At 37.8% G+C, this 12,861-nt stretch overlaps 1 long non-coding RNA gene across 1 annotated transcript; it reads left to right on the top strand.

The window, feature by feature from the left end:
* The first annotated feature begins 781 nt into the window (after positions 1-781).
* Positions 782-1,943, top strand: LOC142045001 (uncharacterized). Its single transcript, XR_012654485.1, has 3 exons — positions 782-861; positions 1,047-1,125; positions 1,233-1,943. It is a non-coding gene; the product is annotated as an uncharacterized LOC142045001 (long non-coding RNA).
* The last annotated feature ends 10,918 nt before the right edge of the window (positions 1,944-12,861 follow it).

Raw genomic sequence — 12,861 nt, 5'->3', positions numbered from 1 at the left:
CAAAATAATAAGAAAAACAAACCCCCAAAACCCGAAAGAGAAAGAACAACTCTTGCATAACTCTTAATGGAAGAGCTGTGCCAAGGTTAAAAAGGAAAATTGAGACAAAGGAACAACCAGTTAATAGCATGTAGGAAGTTTAGGTAAAATGAAGTCAAGTTTCATCCATGCTGAAGAAGATACCTACTGTCTAGCAAGCACAGTCTGAAGAAGACATAATAACTTATCTGTACCTGGGTTATTAGGGTAAATCTGCAGATAAAGATATGTGTATAATGGAAGCTTCAAAAGCTGCAAATCTGATGTGATAAATGATTCAAAGTACAACACATTAGCTTCGATTTTAATGTTTGTAAAATGAATGAAACAATACATCTATATTCCAAAGCCATATTATCATAAACGTGTTTGCCAAAGTATAAGACATAAATTGCACTTAAATTTAGTAATCTGTGATGGTATGCTTGAATGTATCTTTGTGATTAAATGTGAACAATTGCTCCTTTAAGGTAAAGGTCTGTGTATGTGTGATTAATCAGATTGAAATGACAGGGCGGACAGCTCATGCCATGCCTAGTTATCAGAATGATTGATTTTAGTCGATGCTGCTGGATGAAAAAATATCTGTTAATAACTACAGCTGCAAAACTCCTGATGTCACTGATAGCACAAATCACTTCTCACATTCTGTATTATCTGGCTCATTTGCAGATACAGAGCATATAAACTGATCCATTGGAATGCAAAATTATAACATACAGATTTATGCAAGAGGGATGACTGCAAAGTGCGTTGCATGAGTAGTGTAAGAAGCTGAAAATTGCTGCTGTTGTAGCTGTCATAGACACGTTATTTTCTTTGGTATGTGTGGAGTTTTTGCTGTCAGGCTTTTATCCTGCAGATTGTTTGTGCTGTACTTCTCTTCCTGCTTAAAATAGAAAATCAGTCACCGAACCTGGATGCTGTTAAGTGTTCTTAGAATAGTTCTTAACTAACTTGGTTGATTTGCACTTTCTGATGAAAAAACCTTTGGTTGTTTATTGCAGGCTCTGAACAAACATGTTGTTCCAAAATCAACAAATGAGATTACAAATTGCATTGCATCAACAGAATTGTTTACCATAGGTATATTCCTTGCCATATAATATTTATCTGTTTAGTTGACATGGTTTTATTTTGAAAGATCTGGCATTTATCTTCATGAAACATTGTGTCTTATCTGCATTTTGCAGGGGTTAACAGGGAATGTGGACATCTTATGGACCTCAGAGGAGGAGGCGGACAAGAGATAATCTTATGTGTTTGGTAGGATGTGCTGTTCTTGCATTCTCTCTATTTATTACTGTGTGTAAGAGTCTGCCCCGTCCATTTATACTGCTTCCTTTCCTCCCCTTTCCTGTCTGTTCAAGGTGCTTAGCACCCAAAGGTGGAATAAGCTTCTTTTTTTCTTCTTCTTCTTCTTTTTTTTTCTTTTTTTTTTCTTTTTTTTTTTTTCCCTAGCAGAACTGCAGAATGATCACAGGTCTGAGAAGTGCAAATCCTTTTGTGTCAGTGTTAACTGCTTCTCCCCCTCCCCCAGTAATTCACCCCTTGTTGTTCTAAATCCAGACCTTACCCAGCCTTTCTCCACTGGCTTTTTATCTGCCATTCCCCACTGGCCCAAACCAGCACATTTTGTATACCTCCAAACACAAAAACTTTTGCAGGTTCTTAGGGTCGCCTGTCCCCCCAGCATTCACAAATGCATCTGTTTTCAGGAAGCGCACACAGTGGTGGTCCAAAATGATGGAGTTCTTGCTTTTGTGAATTGACAAAGTTGTCCTTTGCTCTTTCAAGCTTCTCCTTTCTGCTTTGTAGGTAAGTTCTTCAACTTCAGAAACGTTTATATAAAAAAAACCCGGACTTGTTGAATGTGTATGCTATTTAATCATGCCGCTGTTTAATTATGGCTGGGATTCTGCAGAAGTCCAGAGCATGGTCATAGTGATACCAGTTAGCCTCAACATTTTATGGATGTAAATGACAGGGAAAAAATGTTAAGTTAGAAGAAAGCAGAGATGATTCCTGCTTAGTAGGATATTAAAGCATTACTGTCATTATTATTTGTTCTTATTTCTCCAGAGGACCTCGGTCTTGATTATGATTCCGTTGCGGTAAGTGCCTCTATCAATCACAGGGAGATCAAGTCCTTGCCTGAAGGTGTGCATATAAAGATACCCCATACAGCAGCATGCCCTGAAGGAGCTTGATGATAATTTCATAGGTGCCAAATACATTAACGTGAGTTCAGGTAGATTGGCATGTTTCTGAAGTCTGAGGAATTTCAAGATGAAAACTTTAATTTATTTATTTATTTTAATTATTCCTGTGATTCTCCCAGGAATAACTGTGATGCAGAAATAAAAGATTTGCCTGCCTTTCAGATCTGCAACCTTCTGAACTTTGAATGGAAGGATAACATGGCATATGTGAATATGACTTTATATAATAATTTTCATCATTGAAGAATTTTTTAATAAACATTAACAACATAACCCTCAAAAACATCTCTGTGGATATTTCCATTTTATATGTTGAGAATGGATATGTGGGAATTCTGTGTTAGATGCTTTCATCGAAGGAATGGAAGACTGAGGATGAATCCTTGCCACTAGTGCAGTTTACTTAGGGATTTACTGAGGAATCATCCCTTAATCTGAAAGTCATAACATTTTAAATAACAAAATTTTAATATTCAGAATGGACTCAGTTACCCTTTAAGCAGCGAATAATTTGGAAATGCTGTTGGCCACAGATGCCCCTAAATTACCTTCCATCACTTTCCTTTCATACAAATAACGAACATTGCACTAAGCTGCAAATATGCTTTCGTCTTTTGTTCAAGCAAAAGAGTAAGAGTTGACTTTAAGCATTGTCGTGTGTGTGTGATGTGACTGAGTTCATTGCTTGATTTGTTTGCAGATATGGCAGTGAGAACCGAGAAGATATGTTTAAAATACTGCTGGTTGTTCTCATGTGCGAGAAGAATCCCGGCCGTGAAGGAATCTGAACTAGGAGGAGGAGACAGGAGTTCCTGGCCTCGCTCTTTTACTAACATCAGCAAGCCATTGCTTTGGCCATAAGATCGAGTGAAGATGCCCCACCTAAGGAATTTTAGATAGAAGGTCACAGTTTGACACCAAGTACAGGGTATACATATGCATCCGTTCCATTTCACAGGGCATCTGCTCTGTCTCCAGGCAGAGCTGCAGGACTCTTCATGTATAAATAAATAACCTGGTGTAAGACAGATTATGTTCCTCGGATATCAATCACTGGTAAATATCGCGTTTCTACTCACGATGTAAGAATACTAAATGGAAACTCATGAAGATTTCAGATTGCCATTATATTTACAGTCCTGGGGCTTACTGCTGAGAATTATTGGATGTCTTTGCCTCTGAATATGGGCTGAAAGCTGCTGTGGGATACTCATTCCTAGCTTGTCTCTCAGACTTTCAAATCAACATCAATCTTGCTTCCTACGACCCTACCTCTGAATCCCTGTAAATAATGCAAAAAGCTACCAGATCTTTGCCAGTTGGGCTCAGTGAGGAGACAAAACCCCAAACCCAACCTTTCCTGATGCCGTATCTGGCAAATGGTTTGGACTCAAAGTGTTTTGGGTATTGTGTGATTACGGGGACTGAATGCAGCGGGGGAGAAGGGGAGAAAACATGACAAGAAAAATCGTGAAGTGTTGGAGTGCCTTCTAGTAGCTGCACGATGAAAGGGCAGTTGTTTCATTCCCCTTCCTTCTACTGGCCATCAGCTCTTTTTCTGTCAGCAGTCAGACATTCCCCATTTCCAGCTGCAAATAATACATCCCTCCACGTGCTGGTGTCAAGAGACAGGGTTGGTTCAACGCTGCATTATTGCTGTCTTTCTGTGGCTGTGACTCCAATTTCTTCGCAGTCTGTTCATATGCTTCCCTCACCAGCCCCTCTTCTCCACTGGCTGAAAAAAAAGGTGAGAGATTGTTTACAAAATTCAGGAATTCTGTGTTGGAGACTGCCAGTGTTTTGAAAGAAGCCACAGGTGGGTGTTCCGAGTTTAGACTCTGATATTTTTCAATATGAATGCAGCTGCTGTTTCATTCCTTATGAATTTTGGCTTATTAAAAAATAATTCCAGACATTTCAATTTTTTTTTTCTTAATCTATTCCATTCTATTTATTCTTACAGGAGAAAATATAGTCAGAATACACAGATTTTTTTTTTCCTTATTTAGTATATCACCAGATTAGTTTGTGATCATTTTTAATGAACTATCAGGATAAGAAGGAACTCAAAGCTTGCTAAATACTCTTTGGATTTAATCATTGTTGGTCGTGGGGAATGCATAAAGCTAGATGGATATTTGTTACCTTTTTCCTTCTTAACATAATTGCTCTTCTTTTAGGGTTGGATTTTTTTAGTTCTGTAGCATCCTCATTTAATAATGAAAGGACTATCGCAAACAAAAGAGTAGCCCAGCCATGAGGCATTGTCAGCAGAGCCAAAATCTCAGCCAAAATGGCAACTAAGAGGAGTACGCAGCATTTCATTAACGTGGTTTTGTCCAGGTACCCTGGCAGCAGGCGTACAGAGGTTATCTAGCCAAGTCAGCCAAGCTGGTAAGAGAATCATTCAACTTGGTGTAGCCAGCTTCATCCTTAATGAGCTTTAATGTGGAACAGTAGAATTCAGGCTGACCAAAATTCACATGTGTGTTGAAGGATGATTGTTTTCAACTGGAGTATGAGGAGTATGATTTTATTTTTTTTTAAGTCCTCTTCTAATTCCATTTTGAGTTACAGCCACAAAAAATTTAATGGCAGTGTGCCTCTTCATCACAAGAATTTGTGTTTTCTGCTGTAATGTTCTACTTCCTACAACATCATGGTTAGCAACCTGTGGGCTTCATGACAGTGAGCCTCCTGGATTTTCTGAGAAGATCGCTTCAGTGTGAGGGAAAGCTTACTGTTTTGCTATTAGTTTCTATTACAGAGTAAATAATTTCCAGATAGGAAGTGATTTGGCTTACCACAAAAATGTACAGTGTTTTCAAGGGTAGAAATTGGAAGCTTATTTGTACTACTTCTATGAATCAGTCACCTAGGAGAAAGCCATTTATGAATTGAGGAAGGGAGGTAGAGGCTTTTTAGAGGTATATTCAGCCAATTTTTATTCTCTTAAATTATCTTAGGTATTTTCAAGCATTTTTTTTCAGTGGATTCATATTTCAGACAGTATTTCTGACAGTCTATTTTATGCTTCATTGACCACAAGGCTTGAAATTCTAGTCCATATTGGCACAGTAGTGCCAAATTTGTAGTAATAAATGGATAACTTTTTATTTTAAATAGGTCTCTGTTGTTTAATTTGAGATCTGTAATTTTTTTTTTGGTTCATTACTTCTGCTATTTTTCTGTCTAGGAAAAAGTGATCAAAAGAGACAGAGGGATCAAGGTGGAATATTGCTTTAGACTTGTCCATAAAAAAAAAAAAAAAAAGAAGAAATGGATTGTCCAAGGTAGGGTAAATGTACTCATACCATGTGTTCACTTTGCTTTAACTGAATAAATTTTATAATTTTCTGACTTTATTTTTTTTAGTGACAAATGAAAGATCATGTTTTTCATGGTGATAGTTTTTTCTATACCAAAATTGCTACTCTTGGCAATCTATTTAAAATGTGTAACCCATGATTCATAATTGGGTAGTATGCTTGCTAATGCTATTTTCATAAGCAAAGATCTTTTATTTAGATGTACCGTGAATTAAATTTCTTGAATTTCAACAGAGTGGTAGTGTTGCTAAATTATAACTTCGTATACTAAAAGGGATAATACCTCCTATCATTATTTAAGTGTGTTGTACTATGCAATTATAAGGAGGAGGAAGCTGAAGAGGAGATAAGTACTGAGCAAATGCTTCTATTTTAGCATGTTCTTTATTATTCTTTATCCATTTTACAACAAACCACATCTCCTCATAAATGGGCCCTGAATCCAAAGAGTTGGTTGTGTTGTTTGCCTAATTCTACCAAAATTTACATTTTATATTACTCGTGTAAGATTTTCCTGATCTCAGTCTTTAAAATTGTGTAGAATTTTTTTCATATTTTCCTCACCCTAAACCTCTCCTCACATCCTTGTTTCAAAACTGAAATATTGGAATAAATTCTAACAAACAAACAAAATCTTATACTTGCCTACATAAAATCTTTCAGGCAGCCACTGAATAATCTCAATATATTGTATAAATGAGATGGTTTTGCTGATCAATAGATACTTCAGGTGTATACTAAACCTTAGAGAATGAAATCTATGTAGTCCATGTGTACAAACTGGTGTCACTTCCTTGAACAGCATTTTGAAGTCTTCAGAGGACAATGAGTTTTACGTAAAAATAATAATAAAAAAAAATTGATGAGAAACTTCTTAGCCAATTGTCTTGTCATGTAGCTGCTTCAGCTACTGTAGCCTGGATTTTTAAAATCTTTATTTTATTGTATTTATTCATATTTTATATCTAAATAAAATATGGTTCATATTATTATCTGGTTTTTTCTTCAAATTGGTGGAAAATATTCTTATATTTTCCTGTGCTGTAATAGCTGGGAGAGTCCACCTTTTATGTAGAGTACAATTAAATAGAGAGGACACAGAGTGAGATTACAGTATGTCAAGAGGGCAAAGAAGGGAGTTGCCTACCTAAGGCCGATGAATAGCTTGAGAGAGCTGAACAGTATTATGTTATATCTAAAGGCAGTGCAGAAAAGTAACTGATCCTTAAACCGGCAATAAAGTGCTTGCTTCTGGAACAGGTGACAATTTAAAAGCATACTGTGATGAGGAATAGGACTAATTTTGCTTTCCTGTATTTATTTGGGTCTGTGGCCTCTATGTACTTATGTGTGTTATATTTCCCTGTGTATGTTTTGTGTTGTGAACTATTCAAGTTTCTGATTTTTTATGTGTATCATCAAACCTATTTGTGTTTATTTTCACAAGGAAAATCCATTTGGTGTGTGGTTTTTTTTCCAATTTTTCCAGGAACCCATGATAGCGAATCATAGAATATCCTGAGTTGGGAGGGACTCGAGGATCATCGAGTCCAACTCCTGACTGCACATAGGGCAACACAAAAGTTAAACCATATATCTAAGAGTGTTGTCCAAACACTTCTTGAACACTGACAGGCTTGGGGCCATGACGACTTCCCGGGGAGCTTGTTCCAGTGCTCGACCTCCCTCTCAGTGAAGAACTTTCTCCTAATCAATCATAGAGTCATAGAATCATAGAACACCACGTTGGAAGGGACCTCAAGGACCATCTGGTCCAACCTCTCTTGGCAAAAGCACAATCTAGACAAAATGGCCCAGCACCCCGTCCAGCTGAATCTTAAAAGTGCCCGATGCTGGGGAATCCACCACTTCCCTGGGGAGATTATTCCAGTGGCTGATTGTTCTCATTGTGAAAAATTTTCCTCCTGTGTCCAATCGGAATCTCCCCAGGAGTAACTTGTACCCATTAGCCCTCATCCTTTCTGTATGACTCCTTGTAAAAAGTGCTCTATTTTTGATTACATTTAAGCTTCCTGTCATAGCGGTTTCAAAAATCTGATTGTTTTTAGAAATGCTAAACTGTTATGTTACATTACAAACAGAAGAAAAGATGAAATGTTTCAACTGGCACATATTTATGTGCATATGTGTGTGTATATATATGTATATATACATATTCATATGTCTGCATGTATTCAATATATGTGTGCATTCAGTATATCACATATATATACACATATTCATATATATAAAATACAGTCTTCTGTATATAACACTTATATCATGAATAAGTGATAAATATAATACTTACATCATGAACTGTGGTAATAAAAATATGCTAAAACTTGAATGGAGATTCCAGAATGCCCAGGTGAATTTTTATCTTTAAAATTCCAATGGCAAAGCTACCATTTTACCATTTTCTTTATTGTTACAATTTCAGTAAAGCTCCTTTTCTGTTAAAAGGAAGAATAAGAGGAAAAAAAAAAAGTAACTCAACACAAAACCTCTTTGAGATTTTTTGACAGGGCTTACTGTTGGATTTCAGCAGGCTTGTGCATTTGAGGAGATATTGGTTTGTATTCCGACATGTGGTCACTGTGCTTCCCCCAGTAAGCTATTGAAATAATAAAATACTTCTAATACTGTTTAGCCTTGAGATCACTATCCCACTCTCAGATTTGGTGGAATTTGACCAACAACTTAAAAAAATCACTGTACCTAGAAAAAAAAATGATCTCATTAAGCCTATTTTCTTCAGAAATCAGGCCAAAGCAGTGTTAAAAGAAGACAAAAAGACACAGTGCTCATAATAAGGAAATGTAGAAATATGTTTGTATTTAGATCAGTGTTTTTAAAGACAACTAAGGATTTTTCTTGGGGTGGGAGTGGGGATTCATTACTGGCTGATCTCATCTATAATTCGTCAGTCTTCTTCATTTATTTTGATACTTGTGAATTTGTAACATAGGCAATGACACTTTAAAACAAAATGCTTCTCCTCCTCTTCTTTTTCTCACTGATTTTGTTTAACTTAAACTGTGTTGACAGAAAGGAGTTGGAAGGAAAGGAGTTTGGACAAATTTATCTTTGTCATAAGGAAAGTCACACTTGGGAGAGGAAAGGCAAGGAAGAGCTTCTAATGTTTTAGCATGCATTAGAATATTAATAGACAATTATCACAATTAGATAAAAATTTCTGGTTTCTAAATAATGTGCCAGTTTTCAAAAACGAACTATTCCTTGTTGTCTCTTACTTGAGAGAGATAAATCAATTTGTCTGCTAAAACTGGGAAATGCCAAAGCGCATCTTTTATTTATCATGCCATGTCCATCTATTTGTCTTTTCTCTTACTGAAAATGTAGGTTGGTTTGAGATTTAAAATAGTTAATTTTCTACTCTCTCTCTTTCCTTGAATGTCCTTTATTTTCATGTGCAAAGAAGCATGAATATAAGCTTCCATGCTGTGTGTATAAATAACTCCTCTAGCAACTAGCAAGAATTAAAACATGGCATTAGCTGCAATAGCTGCATTATCTGGAATGGTTTACCCAGGATAATATAACTAATAAACTTGTATCTCTTTAAGAAAGATCTTTAAGAAAATTAGGATACTTTTGTTACCTAAACCAAACCACATTGTTTATTATAATAAAACCTACATAAAATAATGAATAGAAGATAATTGTTTATAATTTCATTCAAATGAGATGACTTAAAGGTAATTTCTGCATTTTAAGCATTTAGTTTCATGGCATTCCCTAGCAATTCACTGACTATAATGTCTCAAATGTTTGCCATTATTAAGAAACATTTAATGTAAGATTAGAGAAGTCATAAATATTTTATAGGGAGAAAACATATTCTTTCAGGTGCTTTCCAATGTCTTTATGCCTGTAATTCTGTGCATCTGCATACAAATAAAAGGGACGGTCTATTAGCATATTGCACTCCTACTGCATCCTTCTGGTTTGGGTGAGTCAGTCGCAAAACGCTCTGATTCTTTCAATTTTGCTTCCGAGCTCAGCTAGGTACATTTTGAGAGGACCTGCCTTCTCTCTTGCTGCTGCTGTCATCTCGGCAGCCTTTGAAGTCGAGTCGCGGCTGTTCCGAGGCGTCCGAAGGGCTGTCCTCCGCTGCTGGCGACTGCTGTGACATATCTGCTGTCTTGGTTTCTCTTGGAATGAAAAACCCGAAGTGTTAGATGTCTAAACGGTGGTGTGGGGTTTTGAGGGGCTGTGGGCTGGAAGTGCTTTTGCTCAGTACCTTGAATTGCCTTTTAAACTGTATCGCTGTTGATGGATTTGGTTTTTCTTCCCAGGGAAGATGAGGTTTGCACCGTGTGTCGTGGTTTAACCCCAGCCGGCAACTCGGCCCCACGCAGCTGCGTGCTCGCTTCCCCCCACCCAGTGGGATGAGGGAGAGAATCAGAAGGAAAAAGGTAAAACTTGTGGGTTGAGATAAGAACAGTTTAACAGAATGGAAAGGAAGAAACTAATAATGATGATAATAACAATAATAAAATTATAATAGTAATAAAAGGATTGGAATAAACAAAATAGGTGATGCACAATACAATTGCTCACCACTTGCTGACCGATGCCCAGTTAGTTCCAGAGCAGTGATCCCCCCTCCTCGGCCAACTCCCCCCAGTTTCTATACTGGGCATGACATCCCATGGTATGGAATACCCCTTTGGCCACTTTGGGTCAGCTGCCCTGGCTGTGTCCCCTCCCAACTCCTTGTCCCCCTCCAGCCTTCTTGCTGGCTGGGCATGAGAAGCTGAAAAATCCTTGACTTGGTCTAAACACTGCTCAGCCAAAACTGAACACATCAGTGTGTTATCAACATTCTTGTCATGCTAAATCCAAAACATAACCCTATACCAGCTACTAGAAAGAAAATTAACTCTATCCCAGCCAAAACCAGGACACTGTGGTAGTCCCATACAAGTAAGGCAGATCACTCTGCCAAAACCAAGCCAGTGAAGGAGAAAGTGGGCAGAAGAAAACCGAATCTCATTTTTTACAGACTGTTTTGGCAGGATTGCTACAAACATAAATATTGTAATTTTTAGACACAGGGTTTAAGGAAAAAAAAGTGAACCTTCTAAGGAAACAAGCCATGTTCTACAGGTTTTCCCCCCCCTTCATCTTCTTTGCCTTTTGTAGTCAAGGTACCGCATGCCGCCTGCTGCTGGCACAGTAGGGCCTCATCCCTCCTGACGACTACTCTCATTTTTATGACCCGAACAGCAGTTCCCAAAGTTTCCCTCTCAGGGGCTCCTGACACGTATCTGGGTTGCGATTCACCTGCAGCAATCCAAATATCCCGTGGGTTGGTGGCCCCGTTTGTAAGTACACCCTCTCTTACAGCACCTGGGCTCCCACCGAGGAACTGCCGATGCGAACCGCGCGCGGGAGTCGGACGTGAGCAGCAGCCTGGTGGGGAGCTGCCAGGAGAACGGTCGCAGTTTTACAAAGAAATAGCACACCTCACAAATGGTGCTTGGTGAGATTACTCTGCTGTGTGCTTTAGGGCTGTTCTTCACTGTAGAAGTTTAATAAGCTCGAAGGAAGCGCAGTGTCTGCTCTGCAGCCTGCCTGCTCCATTTATTTTCTTGCTATCTAAGGACAAAAGAGTGCTGTGTGTATATTCTGTTGCGATCGTACGTTAAGCAAATTTCTTTCAGTGACTTAAAATAGAAATAATACTAGTCGCTAAAGAGAGGACAACAGTGTTTCACAGAACCACTTAAAACTGTTTAACCAAATGGAATTAACAATCATTTTTTTTAAAAGGTTGTTTTCTACTTTAGGTCTGTTCTCTGTTTTCTACAAAGTTTTGTGTGTCTATAAATTCTGTCAAGTCTGTTTTTGTTGACAGGCAATATTTTTCTTCATTCGGAAGTTTGATTTGCTTCCTGTGAGATTTCTTGATATATAGTAGAAGTGCAGTTATAACTTAAGCTTAAAAAATCCCACCCTCCAAGTGCATGTAAGTGAAGATGCTATAAATCATGGGGATATTCCTATATATAATTTTTTCTTTTTTTTTTTGCTTTGGAGGGAGCCCATGTTGGTGAGGAAAAAAAAATAAATGTGAGAAGCTTTGTATTAGAATGGATCACCAAAATCTTCCTTGGAATTTGCCATCTTTCAATGTCCACAAAACTTAGGTGCAGAGCTGGTAACTTCCCTGAATGTTTCATGGCCTCTGTGATAACCTTAAAAATCTGTGTGATCCACATGCTACCACATGGGTGCTGGGGCAACAGCATTCCTTTTAACAATTAACACAATTGTTAAGAAAGTTAAGGGACTAAAATAACAAAAACTAAAAATATTCCTCTTTTTATGTAGAACGTGGGATTCTTATGCTTTTAAATTAGTTTTAGCTGTATATTTTGCAACAACTTTCTTACTTTATTTTCATTTAGCTATGGATTCCCCTTAGTCATCTATACTAATGCAAGCAGCAGTCCCCATTGGATGCATAGAAGGCTATGATTAAGTTGTATACGTATGAATGGTGCCTTTGCTTTTTTCATTCTGCTTTTTTTGTCAAACAGGAATTGGAAAGAAAGAGAGAATAGGCTGGCAATATCCTTTCTTGCTGTTTAATGAAAAACCGTTACAAAGTCAACAGTATGACAGAATTTATTTCCTTTCAGCACATACAAAAGAAATACAAAGGTGTTTGCAATACCACCATGTTACCATTTACTTCCCTTTTTTCACCACATGATAAACACAGTATTACTTATGTAAGAAGCCCATTTCTCTTCTTCGTACACCCTGTAAAAATAATAACAGCAATTAGTTCCTTGAGCACTGGTACTAATGAAATCTCTTCTGCTGATTTGATCTTGTGGTTAATTTTACTTTGGACCCTTGGAAAGATACGAACACCGATTGGAACTTTTCACAGGTTTTGTGCCTGAGCTCTTTCCCGTGGTGGCTTCTCACGTGCATCCGTTCGTGCCACAGCCTGTCCCTCTGTAGGCATGTGTGTTGGAGGTCTCTCCCTTTCACCAGAAATCTCTTTTGACAATACCTATGGGAAGAGTGTGTTTAACCTCTCCACCCCCGAGTTAAATTTCAGCAAAACTAACAGTTCAGAGTGATTAATGAGGGTGGTAAGCAGGCTGACAGAGCAGATAGTATTGACTGCATAAACCTGTTTAGCTAGGAAACTGGGTTAAAAAACCCATAAAAATTAAATGTAACCTCTAATGCTTCCTTGTCATGTGGTATATGAAGCGGGAATC

The sequence above is a fragment of the Buteo buteo genome, chromosome 26 (assembly GCF_964188355.1).
Source record: "Buteo buteo chromosome 26, bButBut1.hap1.1, whole genome shotgun sequence".
In the NCBI taxonomy this organism is placed as follows: domain Eukaryota; kingdom Metazoa; phylum Chordata; class Aves; order Accipitriformes; family Accipitridae; genus Buteo; species Buteo buteo.
This window is presented reverse-complemented; position numbering and strand designations above follow the sequence as displayed.